This window comes from Ambystoma mexicanum, chromosome 1p (assembly GCF_040938575.1).
Source record: "Ambystoma mexicanum isolate Mex_15411 chromosome 1p, UKY_AmexF1_1, whole genome shotgun sequence".
In the NCBI taxonomy this organism is placed as follows: Eukaryota; Metazoa; Chordata; class Amphibia; order Caudata; family Ambystomatidae; genus Ambystoma; species Ambystoma mexicanum.
In genome coordinates this window covers 7,252,880-7,265,632 of record NC_090921.1, presented here as the reverse complement: position 1 = coordinate 7,265,632, position 12,753 = coordinate 7,252,880, and the positions used below count along the sequence as shown (strand labels likewise).

At 46.2% G+C, this 12,753-nt stretch overlaps 15 non-coding genes across 15 annotated transcripts; all 15 read right to left on the bottom strand.

Moving 5' to 3' along the window:
- Positions 1-296: 296 nt before the first annotated feature.
- On the bottom strand, positions 297-368 carry TRNAC-GCA (transfer RNA cysteine (anticodon GCA)). The gene has a single exon. It is a non-coding gene; the product is annotated as a tRNA-Cys (tRNA).
- Positions 369-1,859: 1,491 nt separating this feature from the next.
- On the bottom strand, positions 1,860-1,931 carry TRNAC-GCA (transfer RNA cysteine (anticodon GCA)). The gene has a single exon. It is a non-coding gene; the product is annotated as a tRNA-Cys (tRNA).
- A 712-nt stretch (positions 1,932-2,643) lies between these two features.
- Positions 2,644-2,715, bottom strand: TRNAC-GCA (transfer RNA cysteine (anticodon GCA)). Its single transcript has one exon. It is a non-coding gene; the product is annotated as a tRNA-Cys (tRNA).
- Positions 2,716-3,427: 712 nt separating this feature from the next.
- Positions 3,428-3,499, bottom strand: TRNAC-GCA (transfer RNA cysteine (anticodon GCA)). Its single transcript has one exon. It is a non-coding gene; the product is annotated as a tRNA-Cys (tRNA).
- Positions 3,500-4,207: 708 nt separating this feature from the next.
- Positions 4,208-4,279, bottom strand: TRNAC-GCA (transfer RNA cysteine (anticodon GCA)). The gene has a single exon. It is a non-coding gene; the product is annotated as a tRNA-Cys (tRNA).
- Positions 4,280-4,991: 712 nt separating this feature from the next.
- Positions 4,992-5,063, bottom strand: TRNAC-GCA (transfer RNA cysteine (anticodon GCA)). The gene has a single exon. It is a non-coding gene; the product is annotated as a tRNA-Cys (tRNA).
- Positions 5,064-5,771: 708 nt separating this feature from the next.
- On the bottom strand, positions 5,772-5,843 carry TRNAC-GCA (transfer RNA cysteine (anticodon GCA)). Its single transcript has one exon. It is a non-coding gene; the product is annotated as a tRNA-Cys (tRNA).
- A 705-nt stretch (positions 5,844-6,548) lies between these two features.
- TRNAC-GCA (transfer RNA cysteine (anticodon GCA)) lies at positions 6,549-6,620 on the bottom strand. Its single transcript has one exon. It is a non-coding gene; the product is annotated as a tRNA-Cys (tRNA).
- A 712-nt stretch (positions 6,621-7,332) lies between these two features.
- TRNAC-GCA (transfer RNA cysteine (anticodon GCA)) lies at positions 7,333-7,404 on the bottom strand. Its single transcript has one exon. It is a non-coding gene; the product is annotated as a tRNA-Cys (tRNA).
- Positions 7,405-8,112: 708 nt separating this feature from the next.
- Positions 8,113-8,184, bottom strand: TRNAC-GCA (transfer RNA cysteine (anticodon GCA)). Its single transcript has one exon. It is a non-coding gene; the product is annotated as a tRNA-Cys (tRNA).
- A 712-nt stretch (positions 8,185-8,896) lies between these two features.
- Positions 8,897-8,968, bottom strand: TRNAC-GCA (transfer RNA cysteine (anticodon GCA)). Its single transcript has one exon. It is a non-coding gene; the product is annotated as a tRNA-Cys (tRNA).
- A 708-nt stretch (positions 8,969-9,676) lies between these two features.
- TRNAC-GCA (transfer RNA cysteine (anticodon GCA)) lies at positions 9,677-9,748 on the bottom strand. The gene has a single exon. It is a non-coding gene; the product is annotated as a tRNA-Cys (tRNA).
- A 712-nt stretch (positions 9,749-10,460) lies between these two features.
- Positions 10,461-10,532, bottom strand: TRNAC-GCA (transfer RNA cysteine (anticodon GCA)). Its single transcript has one exon. It is a non-coding gene; the product is annotated as a tRNA-Cys (tRNA).
- Positions 10,533-11,240: 708 nt separating this feature from the next.
- TRNAC-GCA (transfer RNA cysteine (anticodon GCA)) lies at positions 11,241-11,312 on the bottom strand. Its single transcript has one exon. It is a non-coding gene; the product is annotated as a tRNA-Cys (tRNA).
- A 712-nt stretch (positions 11,313-12,024) lies between these two features.
- TRNAC-GCA (transfer RNA cysteine (anticodon GCA)) lies at positions 12,025-12,096 on the bottom strand. The gene has a single exon. It is a non-coding gene; the product is annotated as a tRNA-Cys (tRNA).
- Between the last annotated feature and the right edge of the window lie 657 nt (positions 12,097-12,753).

Genomic DNA, 12,753 nt, shown 5'->3' with positions numbered 1-12,753 from the left:
TGCTTACAGGTGTGGGGGATGAGGGGTGGACAGTGTGTAGCACCCTTGGGTTCTGTAAATACAAATGTTCCTTGATCTCAAGGAGCAGGCAGCAAAAGTGGAGCTAAAACACTAAACGGACACTTTAAAAAGTGCATAATTGCTGTCCGCAAGATGTTAACTAGGATGAAACCAGAACACTTTTTGATCATGCATCTTGAAGCGTAAATGTTCACTGATGCCAAGTGTAATTAGAAAAGGAACACATATCTTTGTGAATAAACAATTATTTATTATTAAAATTTAAGAAAAGTAGAAGGGGACACCCGGATTTGAACCAGGGACCTCTTGATCTGCAGTCAAATGCTCTACCACTGAGCTATATCCCCGTGCTTTTAGCGAATCTTCTGATACTTTTCAGGCTGTCGATTCTGCACTGGTCAAGCATTCAACGTTAATGATCCTGGAAGAGACACGTCAGCTGGATTTTGCACTTATGTGAAGGAGAAAGGGCGAGCAGCCCTGCCTTGTCCTGGTGACACCCCCTCCAAATCTCTTCAAAGCCACAACACCCAAGCCCTCCTTGCTGACAATCAGGCACTTTGCATAACAAAGAGCAGCTTTAGTGCTCGCTCACAGGGCCGGTGTTGTATGGGGCGGGGTATCCAAGTGAGCGTGGCTCCGGAGATTTCCAAACAATGTATCCCACAAGCTACCATGGGGATGCAGGATAGCATACAACACCGGGACAAAATTTATTAGGGCTCCTGGGGGCCAATTTCAATCTGAATGTGCCCCGCTTGCTTACAGGTGTGGGGGGTGAGGGGTGGACAGTGTGTAGCACCCTTGGGTTCTGTAAATACAAATGTTCCTTGATCTCAAGGAGCAGGCAGCAAAAGTGGAGCTAAAACACTAAACGGACACTTTAAAAAGTGCATAATTGCTGTTAGCAATATGTTAACTAGGATGAAACCAGAACACTTTTTGATCATGCATCTTGAAGGGTAAATGTTCACTGATGCCAAGTGTAATTAGAAAAGGAACACATATCTTTGTGAATAAACAATTATTTATTATTAAAATTTAAGAGAAGTAGAAGGGGACACCCGGATTTGAACCAGGGACCTCTTGATCTGCAGTCAAATGCTCTACCACAGAGCTATATCCCTGTGCATTTATGGAATCTTCTGATACTTTTCAGGCTGTCGATTCTGCGCTGGTCAAGCATTCAACGTTAATGAACCTGGAAGAGACACGTCAGCTGGATTTAGCACTTATGTGAAGGAGAAAGGGCGAGCAGCCCTGCCTTGTCCTGGTGACACCCCCTCCAAATCTCTTCAAAGCAGCCACAACGCCCAAGCCCTCCTTGCTGACAATCAGACACTTTGCATAACAAAGAGCTGCTTTAGTGCTCGCTCACAGGGCCGGTGTTGTATGGGGCGGGGTATCCAAGTGAGCGTGGCTCCGGAGATTTCCAAACAATGTATCCCACAAGCTACCATGGGGATGCAGGATAGCATACAACACCGGGACAACATTTGTTAGGGCTCCTGGGGGCCAATTTCAATCTGAATGTGCCCCGCTTGCTTACAGGTGTGGGGGATGAGGGGTGGACAGTGTGTAGCACCCTTGGGTTCTGTAAATACAAATGTTCCTTGATCTCAAGGAGCAGGCAGCAAAAGTGGAGCTAAAACACTAAACGGACACTTTAAAAAGTGCATAATTGCTGTTAGCAATATGTTAACTAGGATGAAACCAGAACACTTTTTGATCATGCATCTTGAAGGGTAAATGTTCACTGATGCCAAGTGTAATTAGAAAAGGAACACATATCTTTGTGAATAAACAATTATTTATTATTAAAATTTAAGAAAAGTCGAAGGGGACACCCGGATTTGAACCAGGGACCTCTTGATCTGCAGTCAAATGCTCTACCACTGAGCTATATCCCCGTGCTTTTAGGGAATCTTCTGATACTTTTCAGGCTGACGATTCTGCGCTGGTCAAGCATTCAACGTTAATGATCCTGGAAGAGACACGTCAGCTGGATTTAGCACTTATGTGAAGGAGAAAGGGCGAGCAGCCCTGCCTTGTCCTGGTGACACCCCCTCCAAATCTCTTCAAAGCAGCCACAACGCCCAAGCCCTCCTTGCTGACAATCAGGCACTTTGCATAACAAAGAGCGGGTTCAGTGCTCGCACACAGGGCCGGTGTTGTATGGGGCGGGGTATCCAAGTGAGCGTGGCTCCGGAGATTGCCAAACAGTGTATCCCACAAGCTACCTTGGGTGATGCAGGATAGCGTACAACACTGGGACAACATTTGTTAGGGCTCCTGGGGGCCAATTTCAATCTGAATGTGCCCCGCTTGCTTACAGGTGTGGGGGATGAGGGGTGGACAGTGTGTAGCATCCTTGGGTTCTGTAAATACAAATGTTCCTTGATCTCAAGGAGCAGGCAGCAAAAGTGGAGCTAAAACACTAAACGGACACTTTAAAAAGTGCATAATTGCTGTCCGCAAGATGTTAACTAGGATGAAACCAGAACACTTTTTGATCATGCATCTTGAAGCGTAAATGTTCACTGATGCCAAGTGTAATTAGAAAAGGAACACATATCTTTGTGAATAAACAATTATTTATTATTAAAATTTAAGAAAAGTCGAAGGGGACACCCGGATTTGAACCAGGGACCTCTTGATCTGCAGTCAAATGCTCTACCACTGAGCTATATCCCCGTGCTTTTAGCGAATCTTCTGATACTTTTCAGGCTGTCGATTCTGCACTGGTCAAGCATTCAACGTTAATGATCCTGGAAGAGACACGTCAGCTGGATTTTGCACTTATGTGAAGGAGAAAGGGCGAGCAGCCCTGCCTTGTCCTGGTGACACCCCCTCCAAATCTCTTCAAAGCAGCCACAACGCCCAAGCCCTCCTTGCTGACAATCAGGCACTTTGCATAACAAAGAGCGGGTTCAGTGCTCGCACACAGGGCCGGTGTTGTATGGGGCGGGGTATCCAAGTGAGCGTGGCTCCGGAGATTGCCAAACAGTGTATCCCACAAGCTACCATGGGTGATGCAGGATAGCGTACAACACTGGGACAACATTTGTTAGGGCTCCTGGGGGCCAATTTCAATCTGAATGTGCCCCGCTTGCTTACAGGTGTGGGGGATGAGGGGTGGACAGTGTGTAGCACCCTTGGGTTCTGTAAATACAAATGTTCCTTGATCTCAAGGTGCAGGCAGCAAAAGTGGAGCTAAAACACTAAACGGACACTTTAAAAAGTGCATAATTGCTGTCCGCAAGATGTTAACTAGGATGAAACCGGAACACTTTTTGATCATGCATCTTGAAGCGTAAATGTTCACTGATGCCAAGTGTAATTAGAAAAGGAACACATATCTTTGTGAATAAACAATTATTTATTATTAAAATTTAAGAAAAGTCGAAGGGGACACCCGGATTTGAACCAGGGACCTCTTGATCTGCAGTCAAATGCTCTACCACTGAGCTATATCCCCTTGCTTTTAGCTAATCTTCTGATACTTTTCAGGCTGTCGATTCTGCACTGGTCAAGCATTCAACGTTAATGATCCTGGAAGAGACACGTCAGCTGGATTTTGCACTTATGTGAAGGAGAAAGGGCGAGCAGCCCTGCCTTGTCCTGGTGACACCCCCTCCAAATCTCTTCAAAGCCACAACACCCAAGCCCTCCTTGCTGACAATCAGGCACTTTGCATAACAAAGAGCAGCTTTAGTGCTCGCTCACAGGGCCGGTGTTGTATGGGGCGGGGTATCCAAGTGAGCGTGGCTCCGGAGATTTCCAAACAATGTATCCCACAAGCTACCATGGGGATGCAGGATAGCATAAAAGACCGGGACAACATTTGTTAGGGCTCCTGGGGGCCAATTTCAATCTGAATGTGCCCCGCTTGCTTACAGGTGTGGGGGGTGAGGGGTGGACAGTGTGTAGCACCCTAGGGTTCTGTAAATACAATTGTTCCTTGATCTCAAGGAGCAGGCAGCAAAAGTGGAGCTAAAACACTAAACGGACACTTTAAAAAGTGCATAATTGCTGTTAGCAATATGTTAACTAGGATGAAACCAGAACACTTTTTGATCATGCATCTTGAAGGGTAAATGTTCACTGATGCCAAGTGTAATTAGAAAAGGAACACATATCTTTGTGAATAAACAATTATTTATTATTAAAATTTAAGAAAAGTCGAAGGGGACACCCGGATTTGAACCAGGGACCTCTTGATCTGCAGTCAAATGCTCTACCACTGAGCTATATCCCCGTGCTTTTAGGGAATCTTCTGATACTTTTCACGCTGTCGATTCTGCGCTGGTCAAGCATTCAACGTTAATGATCCTGGAAGAGACACGTCAGCTGGTTTTAGCACTTATGTGAAGGAGAAAGGGCGAGCAGCCCTGCCTTGTCCTGGTGACACCCCCTCCAAATCTCTTCAAAGCAGCCACAACGCCCAAGCACTCCTTGCTGACAATCAGGCACTTTGCATAACAAAGAGCGGGTTCAGTGCTCGCACACAGGGCCGGTGTTGTATGGGGCGGGGTATCCAAGTGAGCGTGGCTCCGGAGATTGCCAAACAATGTATCCCACAAGCTACCATGGGTGATGCAGGATAGCGTACAACACTGGGACAACATTTGTTAGGGCTCCTGGGGGCCAATTTCAATCTGAATGTGCCCCGCTTGCTTACAGGTGTGGGGGATGAGGGGTGGACAGTGTGTAGCACCATTGGGTTCTGTAAATACAAATGTTCCTTGATCTCAAGGAGCAGGCAGCAAAAGTGGAGCTAAAACACTAAACGGACACTTTAAAAAGTGCATAATTGCTGTCCGCAAGATGTTAACTAGGATGAAACCAGAACACTTTTTGATCATGCATCTTGAAGCGTAAATGTTCACTGATGCCAAGTGTAATTAGAAAAGGAACACATATCTTTGTGAATAAACAATTATTTATTATTAAAATTTAAGAAAAGTCGAAGGGGACACCCGGATTTGAACCAGGGACCTCTTGATCTGCAGTCAAATGCTCTACCACTGAGCTATATCCCCGTGCTTTTAGCGAATCTTCTGATACTTTTCAGGCTGTCGATTCTGCACTGGTCAAGCATTCAACGTTAATGATCCTGGAAGAGACACGTCAGCTGGATTTTGCACTTATGTGAAGGAGAAAGGGCGAGCAGCCCTGCCTTGTCCTGGTGACACCCCCTCCAAATCTCTTCAAAGCCACAACACCCAAGCCCTCCTTGCTGACAATCAGGCACTTTGCATAACAAAGAGCAGCTTTAGTGCTCGCTCACAGGGCCGGTGTTGTATGGGGCGGGGTATCCAAGTGAGCGTGGCTCCGGAGATTTCCAATCAATGTATCCCACAAGCTACCATGGGGATGCAGGATAGCATAAAACACCGGGACAACATTTGTTAGGGCTCCTGGGGGCCAATTTCAATCTGAATGTGCCCCGCTTGCTTACAGGTGTGGGGGGTGAGGGGTGGACAGTGTGTAGCACCCTTGGATTCTGTAAATACAAATGTTCCTTGATCTCAAGGAGCAGGCAGCAAAAGTGGAGCTAAAACACTAAACGGACACTTTAAAAAGTGCATAATTGCTGTTAGCAATATGTTAACTAGGATGAAACCAGAACACTTTTTGATCATGCATCTTGAAGGGTAAATGTTCACTGATGCCAAGTGTAATTAGAAAAGGAACACATATCTTTGTGAATAAACAATTATTTATTATTAAAATTTAAGAAAAGTAGAAGGGGACACCCGGATTTGAACCAGGGACCTCTTGATCTGCAGTCAAATGCTCTACCACTGAGCTATATCCCCGTGCTTTTAGGGAATCTTCTGATACTTTTCAGGCTGACGATTCTGCGCTGGTCAAGCATTCAACGTTAATGATCCTGGAAGAGACACGTCAGCTGGATTTTGCACTTATGTGAAGGAGAAAGGGTGAGCAGCCCTGCCTTGTCCTGGTGACACCCCCTCCAAATCTCTTCAAAGCAGCCACAACGCCCAAGCCCTCCTTGCTGACAATCAGGCACTTTGCATAACAAAGAGCGGGTTCAGTGCTCGCACACAGGGCCGGTGTTGTATGGGGCGGGGTATCCAAGTGAGCGTGGCTCCGGAGATTGCCAAACAATGTATCCCACAAGCTACCATGGGTGATGCAGGATAGCGTACAACACTGGGACAACATTTGTTAGGGCTCCTGGGGGCCAATTTCAATCTGAATGTGCCCCGCTTGCTTACAGGTGTGGGGGATGAGGGGTGGACAGCACCCTTGGGTTCTGTAAATACAAATGTTCCTTGATCTCAAGGAGCAGGCAGCAAAAGTGGAGCTAAAACACTAAACGGACACTTTAAAAAGTGCATAATTGCTGTCCGCAAGATGTTAACTAGGATGAAACCAGAACACTTTTTGATCATGCATCTTGAAGCGTAAATGTTCACTGATGCCAAGTGTAATTAGAAAAGGAACACATATCTTTGTGAATAAACAATTATTTATTATTAAAATTTAAGAAAAGTCGAAGGGGACACCCGGATTTGAACCAGGGACCTCTTGATCTGCAGTCAAATGCTCTACCACTGAGCTATATCCCCGTGCTTTTAGCGAATCTTCTGATACTTTTCAGGCTGTCGATTCTGCACTGGTCAAGCATTCAACGTTAATGATCCTGGAAGAGACACGTCAGCTGGATTTTGCACTTATGTGAAGGAGAAAGGGCGAGCAGCCCTGCCTTGTCCTGGTGACACCCCCTCCAAATCTCTTCAAAGCAGCCACAACGCCCAAGCCCTCCTTGCTGACAATCAGGCACTTTGCATAACAAAGAGCGGGTTCAGTGCTCGCACACAGGGCCGGTGTTGTATGGGGCGGGGTATCCAAGTGAGCGTGGCTCCGGAGATTGCCAAACAATGTATCCCACAAGCTACCATGGGTGATGCAGGATAGCGTACAACACTGGGACAACATTTGTTAGGGCTCCTGGGGGCCAATTTCAATCTGAATGTGCCCCGCTTGCTTACAGGTGTGGGGGATGAGGGGTGGACAGTGTGTAGCACCCTTGGGTTCTGTAAATACAAATGTTCCTTGATCTCAAGGAGCAGGCAGCAAAAGTGGAGCTAAAACACTAAACGGACACTTTAAAAAGTGCATAATTGCTGTCCGCAAGATGTTAACTAGGATGAAACCAGTACACTTTTTGATCATGCATCTTGAAGCGTAAATGTTCACTGATGCCAAGTGTAATTAGAAAAGGAACACATATCTTTGTGAATAAACAATTATTTATTATTAAAATTTAAGAAAAGTGGAAGGGGACACCCGGATTTGAACCAGGGACGTCTTGATCTGCAGTCAAATGCTCTACCACTGAGCTATATCCCCGTCCTTTTAGCGAATCTTCTGATACTTTTCAGGCTGTCGATTCTGCGCTGGTCAAGCATTCAACGTTAATGATCCTGGAAGAGACACGTCAGCTGGATTTTGCACTTATGTGAAGGAGAAAGGGCGAGCAGCCCTGCCTTGTCCTGGTGACACCCCCTCCAAATCTCTTCAAAGCCACAACACCCAAGCCCTCCTTGCTGACAATCAGGCACTTTGCATAACAAAGAGCAGCTTTAGTGCTCGCTCACAGGGCCGGTGTTGTATGGGGCGGGGTATCCAAGTGAGCGTGGCTCCGGAGATTTCCAAACAATGTATCCCACAAGCTACCATGGGGATGCAGGATAGCATACAACACCGGGACAACATTTGTTAGGGCTCCTGGGGGCCAATTTCAATCTGAATGTGCCCCGCTTGCTTACAGGTGTGGGGGGTGATGGGTGGACAGTGTGTAGCACCCTTGGGTTCTGTAAATACAAATGTTCCTTGATCTCAAGGAGCAGCCAGCAAAAGTGGAGCTAAAACACTAAACGGACACTTTAAAAAGTGCATAATTGCTGTTAGCAATATGTTAACTAGGATGAAACCAGAACACTTTTTGATCATGCATCTTGAAGGGTAAATGTTCACTGATGCCAAGTGTAATTAGAAAAGGAACACATATCTTTGTGAATAAACAATTATTTATTATTAAAATTTAAGAAAAGTAGAAGGGGACACCCGGATTTGAACCAGGGACCTCTTGATCTGCAGTCAAATGCTCTACTACTGAGCTATAACCCCGTGCTTTTAGGGAATCTTCTGATACTTTTCAGGCTGTCGATTCTGCGCTGGTCAAGCATTCAACGTTAATGATCCTGGAAGAGACACGTCAGCTGGATTTAGCACTTATGTGAAGGAGAAAGGGCGAGCAGCCCTGCCTTGTCCTGGTGACACCCCCTCCAAATCTCTTCAAAGCAGCCACAACGCCCAAGCCCTCCTTGCTGACAATCAGGCACTTTGCATAACAAAGAGCGGGTTCAGTGCTCGCACACAGGGCCGGTGTTGTATGGGGCGGGGTATCCAAGTGAGCGTGGCTCCGGAGATTGCCAAACAATGTATCCCACAAGCTACCATGGGTGATGCAGGATAGCGTACAACACTGGGACAACATTTGTTAGGGCTCCTGGGGGCCAATTTCAATCTGAATGTGCCCCGCTTGCTTACAGGTGTGGGGGATGAGGGGTGGACAGTGTGTAGCACCCTTGGGTTCTGTAAATACAAATGTTCCTTGATCTCAAGGAGCAGGCAGCAAAAGTGGAGCTAAAACACTAAACGGACACTTTAAAAAGTGCATAATTGCTGTTAGCAATATGTTAACTAGGATGAAACCAGAATACTTTTTGATCATGCATCTTGAAGCGTAAATGTTCACTGATGCCAAGTGTAATTAGAAAAGGAACACATATCTTTGTGAATAAACAATTATTTATTATTAAAATTTAAGAAAAGTCGAAGGGGACACCCGGATTTGAACCAGGGACCTCTTGATCTGCAGTCAAATGCTCTACCACTGAGCTATATCCCCGTGCTTTTAGCGAATCTTCTGATACTTTTCAGCCTGTCGATTCTGCGCTGGTCAAGCATTCAACGTTAATGATCCTGGAAGAGACACGTCAGCTGGATTTTGCACTTATGTGAAGGAGAAAGGGCGAGCAGCCCTGCCTTGTCCTGGTGACACCCCCTCCAAATCTCTTCAAAGCCACAACACCCAAGCCCTCCTTGCTGACAATCAGGCACTTTGCATAACAAAGAGCAGCTTTAGTGCTTGCTCACAGGGCCGGTGTTGTATGGGGCGGGGTATCCAAGTGAGCGTGGCTCCGGAGATTTCCAAACAATGTATCCCACAAGCTACCATGGGGATGCAGGATAGCATACAACACCGGGACAACATTTGTTAGGGCTCCTGGGGGCCAATTTCAATCTGAATGTGCCCCGCTTGCTTACAGGTGTGGGGGGTGAGGGGTGGACAGTGTGTAGCACCCTTGGGTTCTGTAAATACAAATGTTCCTTGATCTCAAGGAGCAGGCAGCAAAAGTGGAGCTAAAACACTAAACGGACACTTTAAAAAGTGCATAATTGCTGTTAGCAATATGTTAACTAGGATGAAACCAGAACACTTTTTGATCATGCATCTTGAAGGGTAAATGTTCACTGATGCCAAGTGTAATTAGAAAAGGAACACATATCTTTGTGAATAAACAATTATTTATTATTAAAATTTAAGAAAAGTAGAAGGGGACACCCAGATTTGAACCAGGGACCTCTTGATCTGCAGTCAAATGCTCTACCACTGAGCTATATCCCCGTGCTTTTAGGGCATCTTCTGATACTTTTCAGGCTGTCGATTCTGCGCTGGTCAAGCATTCAACGTTAATGATCCTGGAAGAGACACGTCAGCTGGATTTAGCACTTATGTGAAGGAGAAAGGGCGAGCAGCCCTGCCTTGTCCTGGTGACACCCCCTCCAAATCTCTTCAAAGCAGCCACAACGCCCAAGCCCTCCTTGCTGACAATCAGGCACTTTGCATAACAAAGAGCGGGTTCAGTGCTCGCACACAGGGCCGGTGTTGTATGGGGCGGGGTATCCAAGTGAGCGTGGCTCCGGAGATTGCCAAACAATGTATCCCACAAGCTACCATGGGTGATGCAGGATAGCGTACAACACTGGGACAACATTTGTTAGGGCTCCTGGGGGCCAATTTCAATCTGAATGTGCCCCGCTTGCTTACAGGTGTGGGGGATGAGGGGTGGACAGTGTGTAGCACCCTTGGGTTCTGTAAATACAAATGTTCCTTGATCTCAAGGAGCAGGCAGCAAAAGTGGAGCTAAAACACTAAACGGACACTTTAAAAAGTGCATAATTGCTGTCCGCAAGATGTTAACTAGGATGAAACCAGAACACTTTTTGATCATGCATCTTGAAGCGTAAATGTTCACTGATGCCAAGTGTAATTAGAAAAGGAACACATATCTTTGTGAATAAACAATTATTTATTATTAAAATTTAAGAAAAGTCGAAGGGGACACCCGGATTTGAACCAGGGACCTCTTGATCTGCAGTCAAATGCTCTACCACTGAGCTATATCCCCGTGCTTTTAGCGAATCTTCTGATACTTTTCAGGCTGTCGATTCTGCACTGGTCAAGCATTCAACGTTAATGATCCTGGAAGAGACACGTCAGCTGGATTTTGCACTTATGTGAAGGAGAAAGGGCGAGCAGCCCTGCCTTGTCCTGGTGACACCCCCTCCAAATCTCTTCAAAGCCACAACACCCAAGCCCTCCTTGCTGACAATCAGGCACTTTGCATAACAAAGAGCAGCTTTAGTGCTCGCTCACAGGGCCGGTGTTGTATGGGGCGGGGTATCCAAGTGAGCGTGGCTCCGGAGATTTCCAAACAATGTATCCCACAAGCTACCATGGGGATGCAGGATAGCATACAACACCGGGACAACATTTGTTAGGGCTCCTGGGGGCCAATTTCAATCTGAATGTGCCCCGCTTGCTTACAGGTGTGGGGGGTGAGGGGTGGACAGTGTGTAGCACCCTAGGGTTCTGTAAATACAAATGTTCCTTGATCTCAAGGAGCAGGCAGCAAAAGTGGAGCTAAAACACTAAACGGACACTTTAAAAAGTGCATAATTGCTGTTAGCAATATGTTAACTAGGATGAAACCAGAACACTTTTTGATCATGCATCTTGAAGGGTAAATGTTCACTGATGCCAAGTGTAATTAGAAAAGGAACACATATCTTTGTGAATAAACAATTATTTATTATTAAAATTTAAGAAAAGTCGAAGGGGACACCCGGATTTGAACCAGGGACCTCTTGATCTGCAGTCAAATGCTCTACCACTGAGCTATATCCCCGTGCTTTTAGGGAATCTTCTGATACTTTTCAGGCTGTCGATTCTGCGCTGGTCAAGCATTCAACGTTAATGATCCTGGAAGAGACACGTCAGCTGGTTTTAGCACTTATGTGAAGGAGAAAGGGCGAGCAGCCCTGCCTTGTCCTGGTGACACCCCCTCCAAATCTCTTCAAAGCAGCCACAACGCCCAAGCACTCCTTGCTGACAATCAGGCACTTTGCATAACAAAGAGCGGGTTCAGTGCTCGCACACAGGGCCGGTGTTGTATGGGGCGGGGTATCCAAGTGAGCGTGGCTCCGGAGATTGCCAAACAATGTATCCCACAAGCTACCATGGGTGATGCAGGATAGCGTACAACACTGGGACAACATTTGTTAGGGCTCCTGGGGGCCAATTTCAATCTGAATGTGCCCCGCTTGCTTACAGGTGTGGGGGATGAGGGGTGGACAGTGTGTAGCACCATTGGGTTCTGTAAATACAAATGTTCCTTGATCTCAAGGAGCAGGCAGCAAAAGTGGAGCTAAAACACTAAACGGACACTTTAAAAAGTGCATAATTGCTGTCCGCAAGATGTTAACTAGGATGAAACCAGAACACTTTTTGATCATGCATCTTGAAGCGTAAATGTTCACTGATGCCAAGTGTAATTAGAAAAGGAACACATATCTTTGTGAATAAACAATTATTTATTATTAAAATTTAAGAAAAGTCGAAGGGGACACCCGGATTTGAACCAGGGACCTCTTGATCTGCAGTCAAATGCTCTACCACTGAGCTATATCCCCGTGCTTTTAGCGAATCTTCTGATACTTTTCAGGCTGTCGATTCTGCACTGGTCAAGCATTCAACGTTAATGATCCTGGAAGAGACACGTCAGCTGGATTTTGCACTTATGTGAAGGAGAAAGGGCGAGCAGCCCTGCCTTGTCCTGGTGACACCCCCTCCAAATCTCTTCAAAGCCACAACACCCAAGCCCTCCTTGCTGACAATCAGGCACTTTGCATAACAAAGAGCAGCTTTAGTGCTCGCTCACAGGGCCGGTGTTGTATGGGGCGGGGTATCCAAGTGAGCGTGGCTCCGGAGATTTCCAATCAATGTATCCCACAAGCTACCATGGGGATGCAGGATAGCATAAAACACCGGGACAACATTTGTTAGGGCTCCTGGGGGCCAATTTCAATCTGAATGTGCCCCGCTTGCTTACAGGTGTGGGGGGTGAGGGGTGGACAGTGTGTAGCACCCTTGGATTCTGTAAATACAAATGTTCCTTGATCTCAAGGAGCAGGCAGCAAAAGTGGAGCTAAAACACTAAACGGACACTTTAAAAAGTGCATAATTGCTGTTAGCAATATGTTAACTAGGATGAAACCAGAACACTTTTTGATCATGCATCTTGAAGGGTAAATGTTCACTGATGCCAAGTGTAATTAGAAAAGGAACAC